We start from the raw sequence: 20,888 nt of genomic DNA on the forward strand, positions 1-20,888 counted from the left end.
TCCTCTGGGGATATAACTCTTTATTAGCGTCCCCAAGAGTCACTCGTTCAGATTTACGCTTTTATGAGCGTGAAACTCTAACGGGCTCTCGAACTTCAACTCGCAATCCAATGCGGTCGGTAACAGGAGCCTTCCCTTTATTATTATTCTTGGGGTTATTGGTACAACCCCCAGTCTGAATTATTGTTTGGGAACCTTTCGATGATCTCAATCGCTCTTTTACGGGTGCTTTACCTCGATCTTCAGGTAGAGGAATCGCTCTTTTACGGGTGCTTTACCTCGATCTTCAGGTAGAGGACCGAGGCGATCTCTCAAAGGAACTCCGGATTTGGTGAGATCCACGCTACCACACGGCTCCATCGGAGGTGAGGGGACAAGGGAAACGGGATCTGATGTTGACGAAGGCCGGATGGTGACTTCGTTCATTTTTGCCTTAGGCACTGGTTTTACCTTCGGCACCCACACCTGTTTGCGCTTGGGCGACTTATCAACTGCCTCTTCTTTCTGCATCTCTTCCGCTTTCTGCAGAAGGACTCAGGCATGCGCGAGCAATGCGCGATACTTCTTGATTCGCTCCTCAAGGGTGGAACGGGTCCTCTTGACACGAACCTATTCGTTCGTTTCTGTCGTGGAGGAGAGGTTGGTTGCTCGCCATTGTTGTTCTCGGCGCTGCCTGGATTTCAGATCCTCATTGTAGCGGATCCCGTCCATCGACTCCGAAGCCTTGGCCAATTGTCGCGCAAGGCATTGACGCCGTCTTTGGCGTGCCCTCTTCGACAAAGTTGGAGCGCCTTCAGCAGTTATCTTCATGGTGGAGGGGAGATCCGGATCTGCAGCTTCGACCAAGTTGGACGTCGTAGGGGCGTCGCGGGGTGTGAGTGCAGCGACGACGAGGGGATCTCGGATCTTCGACCCTGAGGTTCCGCGAGCCTTCCTGGAAGAGGAGGCCTTCCTGCGCATGCTTGGAGAGGCGGATCTGGAGGAGGAGGAAGAGAGGTACTCTTCAAACTTTTACTGGCCGAATTCATACTCGACCTCTTCATTCACCCGGATCTTGAATGCCGGTTGCGTCACGACAGCCTCGGCAGCGAGGCTGTTGGCTCCCACTGTGGTCGCCAGTTTGTTTTCGCTGAAAGTTATCTTCATGGTTGAATTCATTATAATTCTGATTGTTTATAAAGAATTCAAATATTCTATAGAAGAAAGAAATAAAAGTTACAACTCTCTCGAAAATAATGCAAGATCCGTCGTCGTTTCTTGCTTGAATGGGTTTTTGGCCGGTGACGGGGACGTCGATATCCGTGGACTACCTAACAATCAGATCAGATCCGAAACTTCGTCGATTCGCGAAGGAATCTAGAAGTAGAAGTGCTTATCTCGATAACGGCGAGATAATTGCTCTTCTTAAGATTACCGTAACGGGATAATCCTAGGGAATGGATACGGGTGATGCAGATCTGAAGAAGCTTTCTCTCTTGTGTTGAAGAACTCGATCAATTTTTAATCCGGCAGGGCTTCGTCAATTCTCCAAAATTCTAGATCTCAAAAAAAATGAGGCTCCCGGGGCTGTATTTATAGGCTCCAAGGAAGTCTGGGCGGTTAAAACCGCATAACGGCTGATTTTTGGGCCTGAAGACACCCCAGGGTGTCTTAGCGAGGCCGAGACACCCTTGGGTGTCTCGGCTTGGGCCGAGACACCTTGGGGTGTCTCGCTTGTGCCGAGACACCTCGGGGTGTCTCAACTCAGGCTGAGACGCTTTTTCCGCACACTCGTCCGTTTCCGCCGTAATTTCTTCGTCCGAACTCGGATTTGAGTAATTCAAAGTGCGTTGGAAAGCCGACGAGGAGATTTATAAGTTCCGATGATTAGATCATTATGGATTAAACCAGGATACAAACGGCATTTTGCCTTTTGTAAGCGACGCGGGGCTCCCGATCAGTTCGTATCCTCATTATTCTGAAACTTCGTTACTTCACGTAATTCGTCGACCTACTTTAAGCGTTCGTCGACATCAATCAAGATTCTGTGAATTGGATAGTGACGTTCATCGTCTTTTCTTAGCGTTAAGCTGTTCGTGGAGACCTATAGGCAATTTTCGATGCCTACACTTGGGAGAGGAGGTACGTAAGCAACCACATTGGTGTAGCTGAATTTGGTGAGATGATGCAGTGGTGCTCATGTTTGGTGTCGGCTCAGTTTTGCGAAAACTTCGCCGATGTGGAGAATTGAAGAAACGGTAAAGAAGAACAAGAAATTTAAAGTGCACAAGATTGACTATGGGTCGGTCGACCGACGGCATAAGCCCGGTCGGCCAACAGACTGTTTGATTACAGGGTCTGAAACCCTGTTCTGGTCGGTCGACCGAATGAGTTCGACCGGTCGAGCAAAAATCTAGTCAGTCAACCGAACGGGTATGGCCGGTCGATCGAAAACGTGCACGTTACAGGGCTGAAATTTGTCTCTCTGGCCGGTCAACTGCACGCTTGCACCCGGTCGACCGCGATGATGGGTCCAGTTTGATTTTTTAGTTGGTTTTGGTTTGTGTTTTGATATAAATTTAAACACGATTTTAGTGTTTCTTAATCAGAGAAAGGAGACACTTTTGAGCATTTTGAGAGGGAGATGTTGTGAGGGAGTTGAGAGTTTTGGTTAGGGTTATATTTGAGTGATTTTCTGAGTTGTAACCCGTTGTATTTCTCCTCCATATAGTAAAATCTCCTCATCCTCTCCCTGTGGACGTAGGCAATTGCCGAACCACGTAAATCTCTGTGTTTGGTTTGATTTGTGTCGTATTTAGTGGATTGCACTCGTGTTTGGTTTAGTTTTCTTCTCTCATTGCTCGCGGACTCGTTTGGTTATCGAGCACGCTTCCGCACGACGCGCAACAAAGATTACATATTAATCTATCTTTTGTAAGTTGACGACCTTGGACTACTAACTACAGGATCACAACATGTTTTAGATAGAAAATGGATCCCCATATATGATACCCATTAATCTCATATACTATATATATATATATATTATATATATATATATATATATATAATATATATATATATATATATATATATATATATATATATATATATATATATATAATGATATACTATATATAATATATATATATGAGATTAATGGTATCCTTGTTCATAGGAGGGGATTTCCTCCTTGCAGGCCGCCTCTAAATCACATGATTTGAGCGACATTGTGGGATGATCCGCCCCTTGAACTTGCATCTACATATTCCAAAACCCCAACACAACGTTTGGGCAGTGAATCCGCTCGTTCGTTTGACCTCCATCGAGCCATGTGAAAAGTTCTATTCATTTCAAACCGGTTAAAATGATACGAGTGGATGAAGGTTCAAACGACGACGGAGTTCACCCCAAAACTTGGATGTGTTGGGGCTTTTGAATATGTAGATCAAGTTCAAACGGAGCGGATTCATTTCCACAATGTCGCTCAATCATGTGATTTAGAGCGCTTAATGACGGAAAATCCCCTCCTATGACAATTGATACCCATTAATCTCTGCCTCTCATCTTCGTCATTCTCTCTCATCTCTCTCTCTCTCTCCTCTCTCTCCTCTATATATATATATCATTATAATATAATATATTAATATATATATATATATATATATATATTATATATTATATATATACTTTAACTACATATTTTACGTCACCTTTAATAAATCAAGAGATTTGTATATATGTGAAAGTATGAAATTCTAAGAGGGAAGCCTGCAGATCTACCTTCACAAGAGTCTGATTCCCCTAACCTTAACTAATTTAGCATCTCTTGTACTGTGCCTTTGTGATTTTTTACTTGTTCCTATTTATTTTCTTGACTAGACGGCTAGCTAGCTAGAGAGTAATTAAGTGGGATGGTTAATTTCAAATAATTAATTAATTATATTTGATTTGTCTCTAATTACTAGTAAAAAAAGAAGGTAGGCAATCTTGTTGATGGGAGAGTGTGCAATTTGGAGTCTCTATATATAAGGATTATATATAAGGATTACTACCTGTAAGTGTGTGATGAGATCACAACATGTCCTACGTACTTACACCGTTACATATTATCACTCGTGATTATTAGGCAAAAAAAAAAAAAAAAAAACAGGAATATAAACTGATAGAAGCCTTTAGGGTTTTAAGAGAAATTAACATGCACTGTCCACTTTTGTAGTGATAATCAATATATAAAACCCATACACTTCTTTTTAGGTGAAAAAAAAATTTACAACCGATACATATAATTAAGCAGAAGAAACTAGAGTATAGATAGATTTATAGATAGTACGTTGATGCGTAAGAATCTTAAAATATTCTAGATACTCAGAGCTATGATCATCTTAATTTCAATTAAGCAAACACATAACAGGTGACACGCATGAACAAATATTCACTCTAATTATCTTTTTATTTTTTTCGGAAATATTCGGTATACAAAGTGAACAATAAATTGACAATTGATATTTCACTGCATATTGTTGTCAAATTGATGAACTATTCTCCTATAATGTATTGATTAATTTTTGTGCAAGTATCACCCGGCCCCATGTGATTTCTTGGCAGAGAGCAGGTGAGACAACGTAGAAATTTATCCAATACCCTACTGCAAAGTAACCAAGAAGACAGAATACTTTGGGAGATGAGATGTAGAGAAATACTATTATTTATTACAAGAGAGAGGGAGAAAGAAATACTTAGAACTATAATATTTAAAAAGGAAATTGTACTTGTATATTCTTTTCCTAGTTCCAACTGCGTCCAAAAATTTACTTTCTAAGGTACATGCTCTAAGGAATTGAGAACATATGTCGTGCATGTGATCGAGATACTATATGGCGTTTGATATATTTATAAATATTAACAACTTGTAGTGTCAGATAATAAGCTAGCTAATCAATATATATCTCGTTCTCTTCCATCAGAAAATGTTTTATTAAGAATATAAGCCTCTCGGGAGGAGAAAGAGAGTCAACTATTTATGGAGATTAGGGAAGAATCTTAGGTGAGAGACATGCTACAGGGCATTCTCTCACCTTGTGTGTGATCAATATTTCTCGATTTGCGAGTTCATGTGCTGTATGAGAAGCCTCGCATTAAAACCGCGGCCATAGTTTTTTCCTTTCGTAAAGAAAATAAAAGAAAAAGAAAAAAGAAAAAAAAATCTCTCTCACTAATTAACTTTTCTCATGTGGTGATTAATTAGGGCAATTTAAACTTCTCTTATAATGATTTCTTTCAGGGCTTTTGCCTATAAATATTGGACGTCAAATCAACATCTAAATTGAAATTTTGTTGTTTGTCTTAAAGAAATCTTGTGTTCTAGAAATTTTAAATTATTTATTCCAAATCAATAGAAATAATTAATTGTGATTCAGCGATAGAATTCTTATGAATTAGTTGTAACCAAACCTCAACTTTCCATTCTTTTTCTGAAAATACGAATAAACATGAATTATACGTTCCACAGATTCTAAACATGCTTGGGGGAACTTAAAACTAATTAAACAGTTTTCATATATACTTGAAAAATATATTAGACATATAACTTACTTTGAGGAAATGCTTAGATTATAGAGCGATGCAGCGCAAGAAGAGATCTGGGTCTCGTGCAAACAAGAAATGCATAGATTCTCACTCTTTTGTTCTCTTTTGGTACGTGTATGCATGGAGTTGACATTTGGGGTTTCTTTATTGCAATTATTGGGAAATTTTGAGAGAATCTCAAATTGGGGGACAAATTTCTGCCCTAGTTGTTGTACGTACTTGTTGAGGGATAACGATCCATTACCAAACACCAAAAGCTCCAAGTTCATTTTATTAATCTAGTGTTTGTTGGGGGCCACAGCATTATAGTAAGTTAACCTAATTAGAATTGCCGATGCATATTTTTGTTAGCTTGCCCCCCCCCCTCCCCCCGCCCCCCCCCCAACCCCCCCCACCCCCCGCCGCCTACGTAGGTCGTTGCTAGTGAGAAAGCTTGGAGGGATTGGGAAAAGCTGCTGAACAGATCCACCTCTCGCGCTTAATTATACCACCCTCTCCCATTGCAATGCTGGTCCCATTGATATTGAGTTGCGAAGGATAATAATACCACCTCACTACCAAGCACAAATTTTGTGCCCTCGGTACCAACATATCCCATATTCCCCTATATATATATGATATATATATATATATATATATATATATATATATATATATATATAGTATATATACTATATATAGAGAGGAGAGAGAGAAGATCGAGATGAGATGAAGGAGGAGAGAGGAGAGATGAGAGAGCATGGCGTATGCCTTGGTACTAAGGGGGTGTTTGGTTGCAACATTTTTTAGAAATGTTTTCTCAAAAGTACTGACGTATGGTATTTCTGTAATTAAACATTTTATATAGATATCCGTAAATTGTGTTTGGTTCAACAAAATTTACAGAAATATTTTCTGTAAAGTACAGAAAAATACCAAATTTTATAGGAATCAATTTCCTTCTAAAATGGACGGAAATCAGCTGGAAATCAGCTAGAAATCTGACGCATTCATTATTTAAATAATAAAACTCATTGACACTTTTCTATAAAGTTATCACTTTTCTATAAAGTTGTGGGCGTTTGGTTACATTTCTATAAATTATAGGAAATGTTGTTATTTTCCCAAAAGTTATGAGTCATTTTCTTGTTTTGAACCAAACAATCAAAATACAAAAAACAAGAAAATTTGTACTTTTTAACTTCTCAAAACTTTTCCAATAATTTTTTTAAGAAATACAAGGAAATCATATTTTGGATGGAAAACATTTCCTATAATTTATAGAAATGTAACCAAACACCCCCTAAGCATACCCATTTTTCTCATATATATATATATATACCTTTAAAATCAAAAAAAAAATATGTCACATCTCTAACACTAAGTGAACATGCCAAAAACCCTCAAATCCACATTTTTAAGCTCTTATCCTTCAAATCTAATGCCACCTAAGCATTATTTTTCTTTTCCCCAAATCTAATGCTCCTACTTCCTGGGGTCTCTCTCTTGCCCTCCCCCCTTCTTCTCTGCCTACACAAATCCAAAAAAAAAAAAAACCTTTCTTCTTTCACTATCTTCGTAATTTTCTAAAACTAAGGTTTGTGTTTTGTTTTTCTCTATATAGTGGCCGGAGATGACGCGTCATCATTGAATTCTCTGCCATGTTATTCGCCTCCACCGCCACATTATTCACCTTTGTTGCCACCGAGTTACCATTTCTGCTACCCCATTGCCGCACTTTTCACCACCATTACCGTCAAATTCACTGCACCACCCAGGAAAATTTATCATTACTCATCTACTTCGTCAATGCTAATCTCCTTGCCGCTGCCTCCTCCTAATTCCTCAATGCCACCATCACCTTGCATGGAACCTCCACCACTGCTACCGTATATGAATATGTTAAAAATAATTTTAAATGGTTCTCAAAACACTCTTAATATGTAAATATTATGGGATACTTATAAATATTATGCTTGTAAAGTTTTTCATTTATGGCCTAACATTCTATTGCATTATGACAACTAAACTTTTTATTTAACGAGTAATTTATTACATTCATAACTAACCTCTAATGTTAACAACTAATCCATAAGGTTAACATTCAATACATAAGGTTAACATCCAATATAACATGTTGACAACTAACTCTACAAAAGGTTAACATCCAATACATAAGGTTAGCTACTAACACAAAAGCTTGACAATTGACTCTAAACCTTCATAACTATATAGGCTAGTTGCATGTTGCTTGGTTGTGACATTCCATATGGCATTGGGAGCACTTAAAAGGCCAGGTAAACAGTGACATGTTGTTCCTTCATCTAGTATATGATCTTCCAAGTCTTTTTCTAGCAAGGAGAGGCTTCAACCGATGGTCTTCTGGTGGCATAACACGCTTCTAGTAATCTAGAATATGAAATATGATCAGTTTGTAGCTTCTTCTAAATGCTTCAACAGTCATAAACCAATCACAATAATGATATATCTCCTCCCATATAAGTTATTGCAGCAAAACATGCTTGTAAGTAATGCACGTGATATCCCAAGATTTGCAAAAATATGTTCCTTTTTTTAAATCTACATGACACGTTTTATTAGATTCAACCTCCACAATATCTTCTCTTGAATGTTTAACTTGTAAGCAATACTATCTTAGCTTCTGAACATAAATATCCAGTTCATTTCGCTGCCAAAATCCGTCTATCTCGTATATGCTCCATCATTTGTTAACCTATCGTCTACACCAAAGGTAATATTTGTAATATTTGTGCCTTTAGTATTTAATTGTTGAAAGACTCAGTAGTATTTGAAGTAACATGGCCATATCTGTAAATGACATGAAAATTTTTTAATTCGTTTGATGACTAATATGTAACCTAAATAACTAATGTGTAACTTAACAAATTAATTATATCATTAACAACTAAACTGTGATATTAACAACTAAGCTATATACTTAACAACTAATGTGTATCAATATTAACTAAATGATATATATTTATAAATCATGCATAGTTTCAAGAGAACAACTATCAATTATAGTATAGAAAGATGTCGAATCCACGAGGAAGATGTACATTTAGAAATTCCTAAAATTGGTCCTAAAAGTGTGTGGAAAAAAGGCGTGAAATAAAATGTATAGAGATGTAGAAAGAGTGATTTGTCACAAAGATAAAAGTAAAAATAAGAGGGAAAAGAATAAACAAATAAAAACACAAAAGAAAGCTAGAAGAAAATAAAAAGAGAAATGAAAATAAGAAAAGAAAAAGAGTGAGCAAGAAGAGCCAACAAAGAAAAATTGACAAAAAGGAAAAATCAAGGAAAGGGAAAATCAAGAGGTGGAGGAAACATCAAACCAAAAGAAATTGAGGTAAAAACAAGTGGAGAAACTTAGGGATCTAGAATTAAATCCACTAGTTAACCTCAATTAAAATTTATGAACTACTCTCTTTTTATCATAGTAATTCTAGAATTTATAAGAATAACATATCAAATCAATCAGAATAAGCATAGATTATCGAATTCTTCTTCTATTAATTATTTTTCTAGTTAATTACCCTAAGCATGATCATTTTAAGCACAAGAGAGAAATTCACTAACCATAAAAGAAATTGAACTAATTTCATATAATCCTAGAGATCCTTAAAAAAATTTACTTATACATATTAAGAAAAAAAGAAAATAAAGCATAAAAGAAAGACAAGGCAATTACACTACAAAGCAAGAAAAAAAAGGAAAATAAAGGCAATAAAAAGAGCAAGAAAATGTAAATCTACTCTACAAATTATAAAATAATCTACCCTACAAGCATGAAATATATCTAATCTTCCAAACATAAAATAAAATAAGAAAATAAAATCCTAAAATATACAATTTATAAAATAAGAAAATAAAAAGAGGAGAAAATAAAATCTTACATTACAAGGAGTTGGCCCCTTGTATGTAAATCTTCTTCTTCACTTCATCAATAAAGAAGAAGGAGAATGCAAATTTAAAAGACGAAATATAATTTTTTCTTATGAAAGTTTGTAAATTAGAAAACCTAATTAAAATTCATCCTCTCAAAAAAGGAGTTCATAAAAATTTTTACACTCAAACACCTCACATTCTGCCCCTATTTATAGCCTGGTATAGTCAACAAGAGTCATTGGATTAGCATTAAGCTCCAAAAAATAAATCTCAGCTATTAACTCATTCTGTTACTAACTAATTGGTTTACTAACGATTAGCCAATTGATTGGTCAATACTTTGATTCCTAGTAGAATTTAATTATTTGTTGACTTATTGACCTGACTTTTAATGATCACTTGGGCTTTTGTGGGCTTCCTCTTAGCTTGATCTTGGGCTTCAATAAATGATATAAAATTAGAGAAATTTAGTTCTTTTAGGCTCTTTTCATTAATTTTTCATTATCTGCAAGCTAAGATCATTATTAGTCAATATATTTATTCAAAATAAAATAGACAACGAGGGTATAAAAGTGTAATACAATGTTATGATCACTAACTATAACCTTAACAACTAACATATAAACTTAACAACTACGCTGTAAACTTAACAAGTAAACTGTAATATTAATAACTAACATGTAAATTTAACAACTACGTTGTAAATTTAAAAATTAAATTGTAACCTTAACGACCAAGTTGTAAACTTAACTACTAACGTGTATCCTTATCAACTAAACTATAGCCTTAACAACTAACCAAAAAACTCAGCAACAAACTAAATTAAACAATATCATACCTTTTATCAGGAAAATAAACATTTGCCTATCTATTTGGAAAGTAATTCATTGTAATAACACAATCTCTTTGATCTATCAAAACTAATTCTTTTATGTAATCTTTCCATTCGACAATTGTGAACTTATAAGCTGTGGCTTGCAGCAAGTAACCCAAGATTTGACCTTTTTCGTTTATGACTCAACTCCTTCATCTTTTTTGTTTGAAGTTCTCGACTAGATGGAGAACATACATAGAACATAATGCATTTGGAAATAATTCTTCGATCGTTACTTTAATACCCTTGTCGACATCTGAAATTATTACTAATTGGTGTGGAGGACCTATCATATAGTATATACCATACTCCATGTAAGAACCACTTCTAATTTTCTTTGTTCTCCTAGTCGCATATGCAATAAGCAAGATGAAACATTCCCTAAATGCCGTCATATCTTGTGGCACTAAGTACCATTCCTTTGTAATAGTCTTTAAGAAATGTCTTATCCAAAAATAATAGAGGCCTACATCCAGCAATGAACGCTGGAATACAAGCGTTATAACTTATGAACAAACACTTAAACCTCTCATCATCATCATTAATGGAAGTACAACTTTCTGGGTTAGTGGCTTTAACCATGATCTCATACATATATAAATATAACAAGTAATCATTAATATTAACCTTTAAATTGTAACACTAACAACTAAGTTGTACACTTAACAACTAAATAATAAACTTAACAACTAAGCTTTATAATTAACAACTATAATGTATACTTAACAACTAATGCAAAAATCTTAACAATTAATCAATAACATTAACAACAAACATGTACACTTGACAGCTAAGCTGTAAACTTAACAAATGCAATGTAACCTTAACAACAAAGTTGTATACTTAACAATTAAGGAATAAACTTAAAAATTAATACAAATATAACAACTAATAAAAACTTAATAACAAAACTATTTTACCATTTTAGTGAATCGAAAACCTTATCATTGTCACCGAATAGGTCTTGTTGTGCTCTTCTTTACTATGCCAAGCTTTGCTATAATTGATCTTGATGTCGAACTGTGAGAGTAAGTCATTCTTAATATCAATTAGGCAACAGTCTAGCCTAACCTTCAGAACAGATTGTATTTGAGTTGTGATGAGTTTGCGTGATGCTATTAGTTTACCAGTATTAGCTCCATATTGACCGTAAATGTGAATAGCATGAAATTTTTTATAACCATAATTGAACAATTTTAGATTGAGGAAGCAAACAATATCCAAAGACATTTCTATGTGTCCTTGTATTGACAATGCATAACTATACATTTTTCTTCATTATTGTAAAAATTATACTTGAACCTTTTTGCAATTGAGTCGTATTAAAGTACTAATCTAACTTTAGTAGCGCTATTAAATTTCTATCCCTCTTTATGGATGACTATCTGTCACTCGGTTGGGTTATTAGTATGGTTGTTAATCATGTCATCGATCATCATGATAGTGTCATTAGTAGAATTATCGTTATGAATACGCTCATCATTACATGATTGGCTGAACGTAACAGCTGTGCATTGGTAATTTACCATTGGGATCATCCTCTAAAAGTGATAAGACACTTAAATACTTGACAATTAACTATAAACATTAACAACTATCCACTAAGGTTAACAACAAACTCATGAGGTTAATAACCAACCCATAACTTAATAACCAACTCAAAACCTTAACACCTAATAGTTAAGATTAAGAACTAAATTTCATGGTTAACAACCGAGTCATAAAGTTAACAACCAACTCAAAATCTTAATAACTAGTCAGTAAAGTTAATAAGTAACTACAATATTTATAACTTTCTCATAAGATTAACAATTAAACCAAAAACCTTAACAACTAATCTATAAGGTTAATAAGCAACTAATAATCTTAATAATCAAATTCATACCTTCGTTATCTAGTTACTATCATTCAGAAATAAAATGTTAAAATGCATTTGCTTACACATTTTCTAGAGAGCTTTTAATGTTCTAAGAAGTTGAAGTATCTGCAGCTATGGTAGGATATAAGTTAATGTCTATAAATCCATTACAAAGACAATGATCGAACATTAAGCTCAAGTCCTCGTGTTTTCAATTGTAAAACCAAACTTTTTTTATCTTTCGTACGAATTTTAGTAAAAGAGATTGCAATTGGAAGTTAATCCTTTGAGGCGCTTGATACTTCAAGCTAATAATTTCTGTAGAATTATTTATAACTACTAATACACCCTTACCCTCTTTGTTGTTTGTTATGTTTGTAACCATGCAAAGGAGGTATCTTTCCATCTTTATGAAGAAAAGTAGTTGAAGAAGCAAATAAGATTTATGGAGTAAATTTAATGGCTATGAGAGAGAGAGAGAGAGAGAGAGAGAGAGAGAGAGAGAGAGAGAGAGAGAGAGAGAGAGAGAGAGTAGATGAAGAGAATTTAATGGCTATAAGAGAGAGATAGAGGGGATAGAAGATGGTTGTAGGAATTAAATTGGAGGGAACTAGGATTTTTTTTCCTCAAAAATCCCTTTCTAATAGGCATTTAATGCACCACAATGATGGAAAATCTAGCCCACATCCTCTCTCTTTTTTCCCTAATTGGGTATATACGTGAAGGATATTTTGTCTAACTATGTTTATAAAGTACATATGTGAGATTAATTTAAGCTGAAGGGAGGTAAAAGAATAAATCATATGCTTTAGGGTGGTTTTTAGGGTGTTAAAAAAGCCTTAGGGTGAGGTGAATTACATTTGTTATTTTAGTGGATAGAAGCAATTTTCTCATATGTTTTTTCCCTAACCAAACATTACCAATAGTTTTGGAGGAAAGATTCTACAAATTATTTTTTGTTACTTTAGACTTCTATTAATGTATATGTTAGGAACAAATATGAAAAAAATAAAAATATATTCACAGTTGTATTCGTTTACTTACTCTGAAGCTAAAAAAATCTAGCCACATTACTATCAAATAAAGATATGGGTTGTCATTTAAAAAAGTCTAAACAGCGCAAAAATACCATAAAGTTTTCATTATGTAGCACAAAAATACCATAAGTTGTAATTTCCTATAGAAAAATACCACAAAGTTTCTCCCGTATAGCAAATTATTACCTTCTGTTAACAAAAAAGGAATATTCTAAAGAATATGCCCATGTGTTGTGTATTTTGAATAGCACTTAACCCTATTGATTGTATAATTTACTGGTTGTACCTTCCTCCTCTCTTTTTAAAACTTGGGAAAAATATGTTCAGGCCCCAAAAGTGGGAACTTCGTGTGACTAGCCCATTTGTACTTTGCCCCATGTGTATAAACCTCAAATACGCATAGTATTTGCAATGAGGCCCCGAAGTGTCTTTTTTCAGAAAAAGCCCAGCGAAAGTTACGATCTTACCCCTCATATAGGACTGAGCTCGGTTAATGCGCCCATTTCTTTTCAAGTACTCTCCATCTCTTTCTCTCTCTTCCACCTAGGAGCCTCAAAAACTCTTCATCTTTCTAATTTCTGTACGGATTTCAACAGTTCTAGGGTTTTTGCCAGGAAAATATCGTCCAGGGAGGATCCAGTAACGACTACGAGGTCGTTCATCGAGCCGAGTCGAAGGGCAAAGACGATTCATCTGCGGTCGGCAGTATGAACGAAGCTACACAAACCCTAATCGAAATGCAAAAGCAGATAATACAATGGTGAGCCCAGAAAAGGAGAACGACAATGGCTGGTCGTACCAACAAACCCCCCACAAAAAAATAGTAAGTGTTATTTTATTCAGTATTTGGGAACTCGACCTAATTTTACCTAATTTTAGTTCATCTTAAACAATGCTAGGTTTTACCACAGTATTGTTAGTTCTAGTTTGAGTCCACATGAGTTCTAGTTTGAGTCTAATGTTAGTTCTAGTTTAAGTCCAATGTTAGTTCTATAACACTACGCGTTAGCTCTATTTTGTTCCCGTTAGTGTTAGGTCTAATATGAGTTCATAGGTCTTATTGAACTTACTCTAACAGGTGCAGCAGAATCACTAAGGTTAACCGCCAATATCGGGGCCTATTAGGAATTCATGAAACGTATTGCCCCGAAGATTCGTCAGTGGCATAGGGATGCATACAGCGGTTCTATATTTCAGCACTATATTTTATTTGGGGCTCCTGCGCCTGATCGGCCCACACTTGAGCTGCTGCTGACCTTTTTTGACAGAGATAATAACATATTTTCTATACCTGATTCAAAAAATGGGTGTGTGAAAAATATTAAATTTGATTTGCAATGGGTCCATAACCATACTTATTTCCCAATTTATGGAGGAGTCATAAGTATCAATCGGGACTCAAGAAGCAGAATATGGGTGGAATACTTTACTAATCTTTTCATTTCTGAAGAGGGTAAGAAGTTAAAAAAAGTAGAAACCACCCAATGTAAACACCTTGAAGGGCAACCAAAACGGCTAGTTGAATCTACAGAAAAGCGGGATATCCAAGATTTTGTTTTGCTATAAATCCTGTACCAATGCTCTATGATATGGAGTCCCAGAGCCGGGGAAGGTTGTGATGTCCCAGGGTTCACACAAGGCTACAGTCCTAGGTAAAACCCGGATTTTTAAACCAGCCAAGCACCAACCACCATGCTATGATAAGTTTCACCATCACAATCACTATCTCTCTAGTGGAAACAATAAATAGGTGAAGGTACAGACATGTAAAAAAAATAGAAATAGGACAACACTGGATATACACAGAAGAAGCATAAGAAAAATCAATAATGAGTCCAACTGGAATAAAATAGACATATCTCTGAGTTTGAATTGAATCTCAAATACAATGAGTCACATAAACAAAGTCTCACAATAGCTCTCAACTCTATGAAACAAAATACCAATCTAGATTCTGAAAAAAAATCAACTACATGTGGAGTTCTACAATAACTACAAAATATGATAAGTAACTAAATGGATAACTAAGAAGTCCCATCAACCTGCGACTCTCCGTGCGCCAGACTCACTGCCTGAAAGGGGGGAGGGGGGGACAACGAGCGTCAAAGCGCTAGCGAGATCATCACTACCTCTCCCCAGGGGAAGGGGTAGGAGTATATAAGAAAATAGAGTCAGTACATACATATATCAAATCATTCATATAACTCTCTATGAATGAATAACAAATAATCAATGATAAATACTCCAATCTCCAACATAAAGAATAATCATCTCATCTCGAACTATGTCCGAGTGACCTGCTCTATAATAAGAGGATATTAACAATTGCTAAAATAAATATATCTACCGTTCATAACGGGTGCATCAAAATCTCAAAGGAAATACCCTATTCGCGGGCAATTTATCATAGAAGTAAAGCATACAACTGATCAAATATTTATGTGTGCATCATCTTGTACTATAGCGATACTTTTGTAATGCTCGTTACTCAATCATTCTGCGGCAATAGGGTTTATTATTTTCCTATTCCGGATACATATAATAACGATACTGTTGTAATACTATTACTCAATCGTTCTGCGGCAATAGGTTTTATCTCCCTATCCTGGATACATGAAATAATGATACTTTTGTAATACTCTTACTCAATCGTTCTGCGGCAAATAGGTTTTATCTCCCTATTTCCGGATACATGAATTAACGATACTTTTGTAATACTCTTACTCAATCGTTCTGGGGAAAATAGGTTTTATCTTCCTATTTCCGGATACATGAATTAACTATACTCTTTCATATGTATTCATCCGCTCAACGTGCGACAAAAAATATGTTAACACAACATAATCTAAGTGTCCGTGCACATATCTCGGTGTGCGTGTCCATATCTGGTGTTCATCATCATCCCAGATGTTAAACAATTCTTAAGCATTGTATATAACAGTACAAGATCGAGAAACTCTCTCAAAAATAACAAACAAGAGCGAAACTCAATAAACCTTTACGTAATATATCAATTTATTTCAAATCAGCACATCTGCAGTTTTCTGCAGAACATATCATTAGTAAATTGAGTATATCTTTCTCTGGACAAACTCTTTTTAAGAATAGTTTTTCATTTTGGAAACTAGACTCACATAGCTATCATTTTACACTGATTTGTCTCAGTTTGGAGTTCATATGATATTTCTAATTTCTAGTCAAACATTTTATATGTGCAGCAGATTTTCTGCAGAACATATCATCAGTAAATTGAGCATATCTTTCTATAGGAAAACTATCTTTAGGTATGGTTTTCTGTTTTGAAATCTAGATTCACATATATTTCAATTGGAATTAGTTTGGTTCAATTTGGATTTCATTTGGTATTTCAAATTTCTAGTTCAATAGTATATATGTGCAGCAGATTTTCAAAAGAACATAACAAGCAAGATTATTTGCACAAGAAATCATATGTAAACCTTCAATCATGCACGAAACTTTAAAACGAAGAATAAGACATCTAAATTCAGATAAAAAATATTTTAAATTATTTTCAGATCTTAAAATACTTCTGTAAATTCGTGCTTAATCTCTTTAACATGAAAAGACCTAGTCTTTATACATATATACAAAAGATCCGATTTTTATACACAAATTAATTGATTAGGCTCTATAAAACTCATTAAAAACTCTTCAAAGATATTTTAAAAACTGGGAGGGGGATTAGTAGAGATGATACTCGCTTGAGGTTGTAGGAAAACTTGTTATAAGCAACGTCGAAGGAGAACTCCACTCCAAAAGCCAAAAATCAACAAAACCCCAACTTGAAAGCCTCCAATCTTCTCCAAGAATTCAAAATAGGGTTTATGGGGATTTGGTGGCTGTTAGGGTTCTTAGATATGATAAAAGAAAGAAATTTTTATGAAAAATACAGGTATTTATAGAGGCAAACCCGAAACAAACCTGTTAGACCCGAACCAGGAAACCTAGTCTGACTAGGAAAATACCCCTTCGGTATTTTGGCTGTAACTTTCTCATCCGACCTTAGAATGAGGTGATCTAAGACTTATTGGAAATCTATTAAAGAGACCTACAACTTTGGTCTTTTACACTTTTCCAAATTCTAACTGAATCGGTATGCAAAATATAAAAACTCATAACTTGTCATTATTCCCAGATTTTCACTCTTTTGGCCTTTGTACATGTTTTGTGCATTTGCACTCATATTTTCACAAATATACATTGAATTTATCTCAAATCAATTCTTATCATATCCAAATATCAAAATATATTATTTTTCACCATATAACATATTTATCATTATTTATCATAAAATATTCAAATTTACGGGGTTTTACACCAAGCCTAAGAGAAGATCGGCCAAAGAATGAAAATACTGGCTATCGATACCTGTATTGATAGCGGTACCGATACCTAATTACTGTTGCGGAATTAAAGGCTGAAATTGATTAACTTGGGAATCAAATTTAATCCAAGGGCTCTCATTCTTGCTGTAGACTATAAATAGGGGTAGAAAATAAGGGGTTGAGGGTGTGAAAAATTTTGTAGAACTCTATTTGGAGAGGAGTGTTACTCTTAATTGATAAGACCTTCCAAATTTATAACTTTTTATTGTAATTAATAAAAGATTTTTTTACCTCTTCATATTTTTTTTTCTTCTCTTTGTTTGATGATGAAGATGAAGATCACTGAACTTTCACTAATGGAATGACTTTATTCCTAAGCTTTTTATTCTCTCTAGCAAGTAGGCATACCGGTACCTCTACGGTAGTCAAGTCATACTGAATCTCAATCTCTGGTGAATCAATTACTCTCTGCTGCTCATCATCCCGCAGATGCTTCTTAAGCATCGAAACATGAAAGACGTCGTGTACACTCGACATCGATGCTGGAAGATCTAATCTGTAAGAAACAGCTCCAATGCACTCGATGATCCTGAAAGGACCAACGTATCTCGGGGTAAGCTTTCCCCGTCTACCGAATCGCTGAACGCCCTTCATCGGTGATACTTTCAACATGACCGAGTCTCCGACCTGGAACTCTAAAGGTCGTCTCCGCTGATCTGCATAGCTCTTCTGTCAACTCTGCGCCGCAAGAATGCGCTCTCGAATCAATGCTACCTTCTCTGTGGTCTGCCTAACTAACTCTGGACCAGTCAATAGACTATCCTCTGGCTCTGCCCAACATATAGGCGATCTGCAAGGTCTCCCGTACAAAGCTTCATACGGTACCATCCCGATGGTAGTTTGATAACTATTATTATATGCAAATTCAATCAATGGGATATGGTCCTCCCAACTACCCTGAAAATCTAAAATACACGCTCTCAGCATGTCCTCTAAGATCTGATTCACCCTCTCGGTCTGACCATCTGTCTGGGGGTGAAAAACACTGCTAAATGACAACTGACTGCCAAAAGCATCCTGAAAACTCCTCCAAAAATGAGATGTGAAGACTGAGCCCCGATCTGATACAATCGTCTCTGGAACTCCATGCAATCTAACAATCTCCCGAATGAAGATCCTCGCATACGTATCTGCCGTATAAGTCGTCCTCACAGGTAAGAAATGTGCGGAATTAGTCAATATGTCCACTATAACCCAAATAGAATCATTTCCGTTCTTCGTCTTGGGCAACCCCACTATGAAATCCATGGAAATATCTGCCCACTTCTACTCGGGAACAGGTAAAGGCTGTAGGGTTCCTGCAGGTCTTTGATGTTCTGCCTTAACTTGTTGGCAGGTGAAACATTTAGCCACATAATCTGCAATCTCTCTACGCATACCACTCCACCAAAAATGTCTCTTCAGATCCTTGTACATTTTCGTTGGGCCTGGATGCACTGTATATCTGCTACGATGCGCCTCATCAAAAAGTTTCATTTTTAGCTGTAGATTGTTTGGCATAACGATCCTGCCCTTCTTCCTCAATCCCCCATCTACTCCAATAGTCCAATCATCCTTGGATTCTTTGGAGATCTCCCCCTTACGGGTTTGAATCCAAGAATCCTCTAGCTGAGCTTTGACTACTCTATCTCTCCAAGATGGCTGAACAGATAACGCTCCTAAGAACATGTGATTCCCGCCAATCTCTGGCCTGAAATCAAAATGGCTGAGGGTATAAAGATCCTGATATAGTGAACACCTCAAAGCTGCTAGTCCGTGACGACGCTTCCTACTCAATGCGTCTGCTACCACATTCACCTTTCTCGGATGATACTGTATGGCAAACTCATAATCCTTAATAAACTCTACCCATCGTCGTTGCCTCTGGTTGAGTTCTATCTGTGAAAAGAGGTACTTCAAACTCTGGTGATCTGTGAATAGCTCAAACTGTACTCCGTACAGGTAATGTCTCCACGCCTTCAATGCAAAGACCACTGCTGCTAACTCCAAACGTGCGTGGGATAATTCTGCTCATGAGTCCTTAGCTGCCTCGAAATATAGGCGACGACTCTCTGGGTCTGCATCAATACACCACCAAGACCTGATAAGGATGCATCAGTATTCTGCTCATGAGTCCTTAGCTGCCTCGAAATATAGGCGACGACTCTCTGGGTCTGCATCAATACACCACCAAGACCTGATAAGGATGCATCAGTGTAGACAACAAAAGTCTTATCACTGCTAGGAATAATCAATACTGGTGCTGAAGTCAACTTAATTTTCAAAGTCTCAAATGCCTTCTGGCACTCTGTACTCTAAATGAACTGTACACCCTTCTTAGTAAGGCGTGTGAGTGGTGTGGCAATCCTTGAGAAATCCTGAATGAATTTTCTGTAATAGCCTGCCAGGCCTAAAAAGCTACGAATCTCGGTAACTGTCTTCGGTGGATCCCAATCATGTACAGCTTCTACCTTAGCCGGATCTACTGCAATGTCCTCCCGGCTGATAACATGGCCCAAAAATCTGACCTCTGATAACCAAAATTCACATTTGCTAAACTTAGCATACAACTGGTGCTCTCTCAATATCTGCAATGCTAACCTCAAATGCTTCTTGTGCTCTGACTCCGACCTCGAGTAAATAAGAATATCGTCGATGAAAACTATCACAAACTGGTCTAAGTACGGACGAAAAACCCGATTCATCAAATCCATGAATACTGCGGGTGCATTGGTCAGCCCAAATGGCATGACAAGAAACTCGAAAGACCCATATCGAGTCAAGAAAGCGGTCTTGGGGATGTCCATCTCCCGAACCCGTAATTGATGATATCCGGAACGAAGATCTATCTTCGAGAAATACTGCGCTCCCTGCAATTGGTCGAATAAGTCATCGATCCTTGGTAATGGGTACCTGTTGCGGATAGTGACCTTGTTCAACTCGCGATAATCTATACACAATCGCATACTCCCGTCCTTCTTCTTCACAAAGAGGACCGGTGCTCCCCACGGAGAATGACTTCGTCGAATGAAGCCCTGAGACATCAACTCATCGATCTGGATCTGTAGCTCCCTCATCTCAGCAGGCACCATACGGTAAGGATCTCGGGAAATCGGTGCGGTGCCTGGCTGCAACTCTATGCAGAACTCGACCTCTCTCACTGGAGGTAATCCTGGTATGTCCTGGAAGACATCCTGGTACTCTGAGACTACTCGCATCTCACTCAAATCTGCGCCCCAATCCCACAATATTGCCTCCTCTACGTACGCCAGAAA

General features: G+C 36.5%; 1 protein-coding gene across 1 annotated transcript in view; it reads right to left on the reverse strand.

Moving 5' to 3' along the window:
- LOC109843133 (two-component response regulator ARR2-like) overlaps nucleotides 1-5,676 on the reverse strand; it is a 28,740-nt gene extending 23,064 nt beyond the window's left edge. Inside the window, exon 1 of the mRNA XM_020412068.1 lies at nucleotides 5,575-5,676. The gene's annotated coding sequence lies outside the window, so the exon portion shown is untranslated. The remainder of the gene's footprint in view (nucleotides 1-5,574) is intronic.

This window comes from Asparagus officinalis, chromosome 5, assembly GCF_001876935.1.
Source record: "Asparagus officinalis chromosome 5, Aspof.V1, whole genome shotgun sequence".
Taxonomy (NCBI): domain Eukaryota; kingdom Viridiplantae; phylum Streptophyta; class Magnoliopsida; order Asparagales; family Asparagaceae; genus Asparagus; species Asparagus officinalis.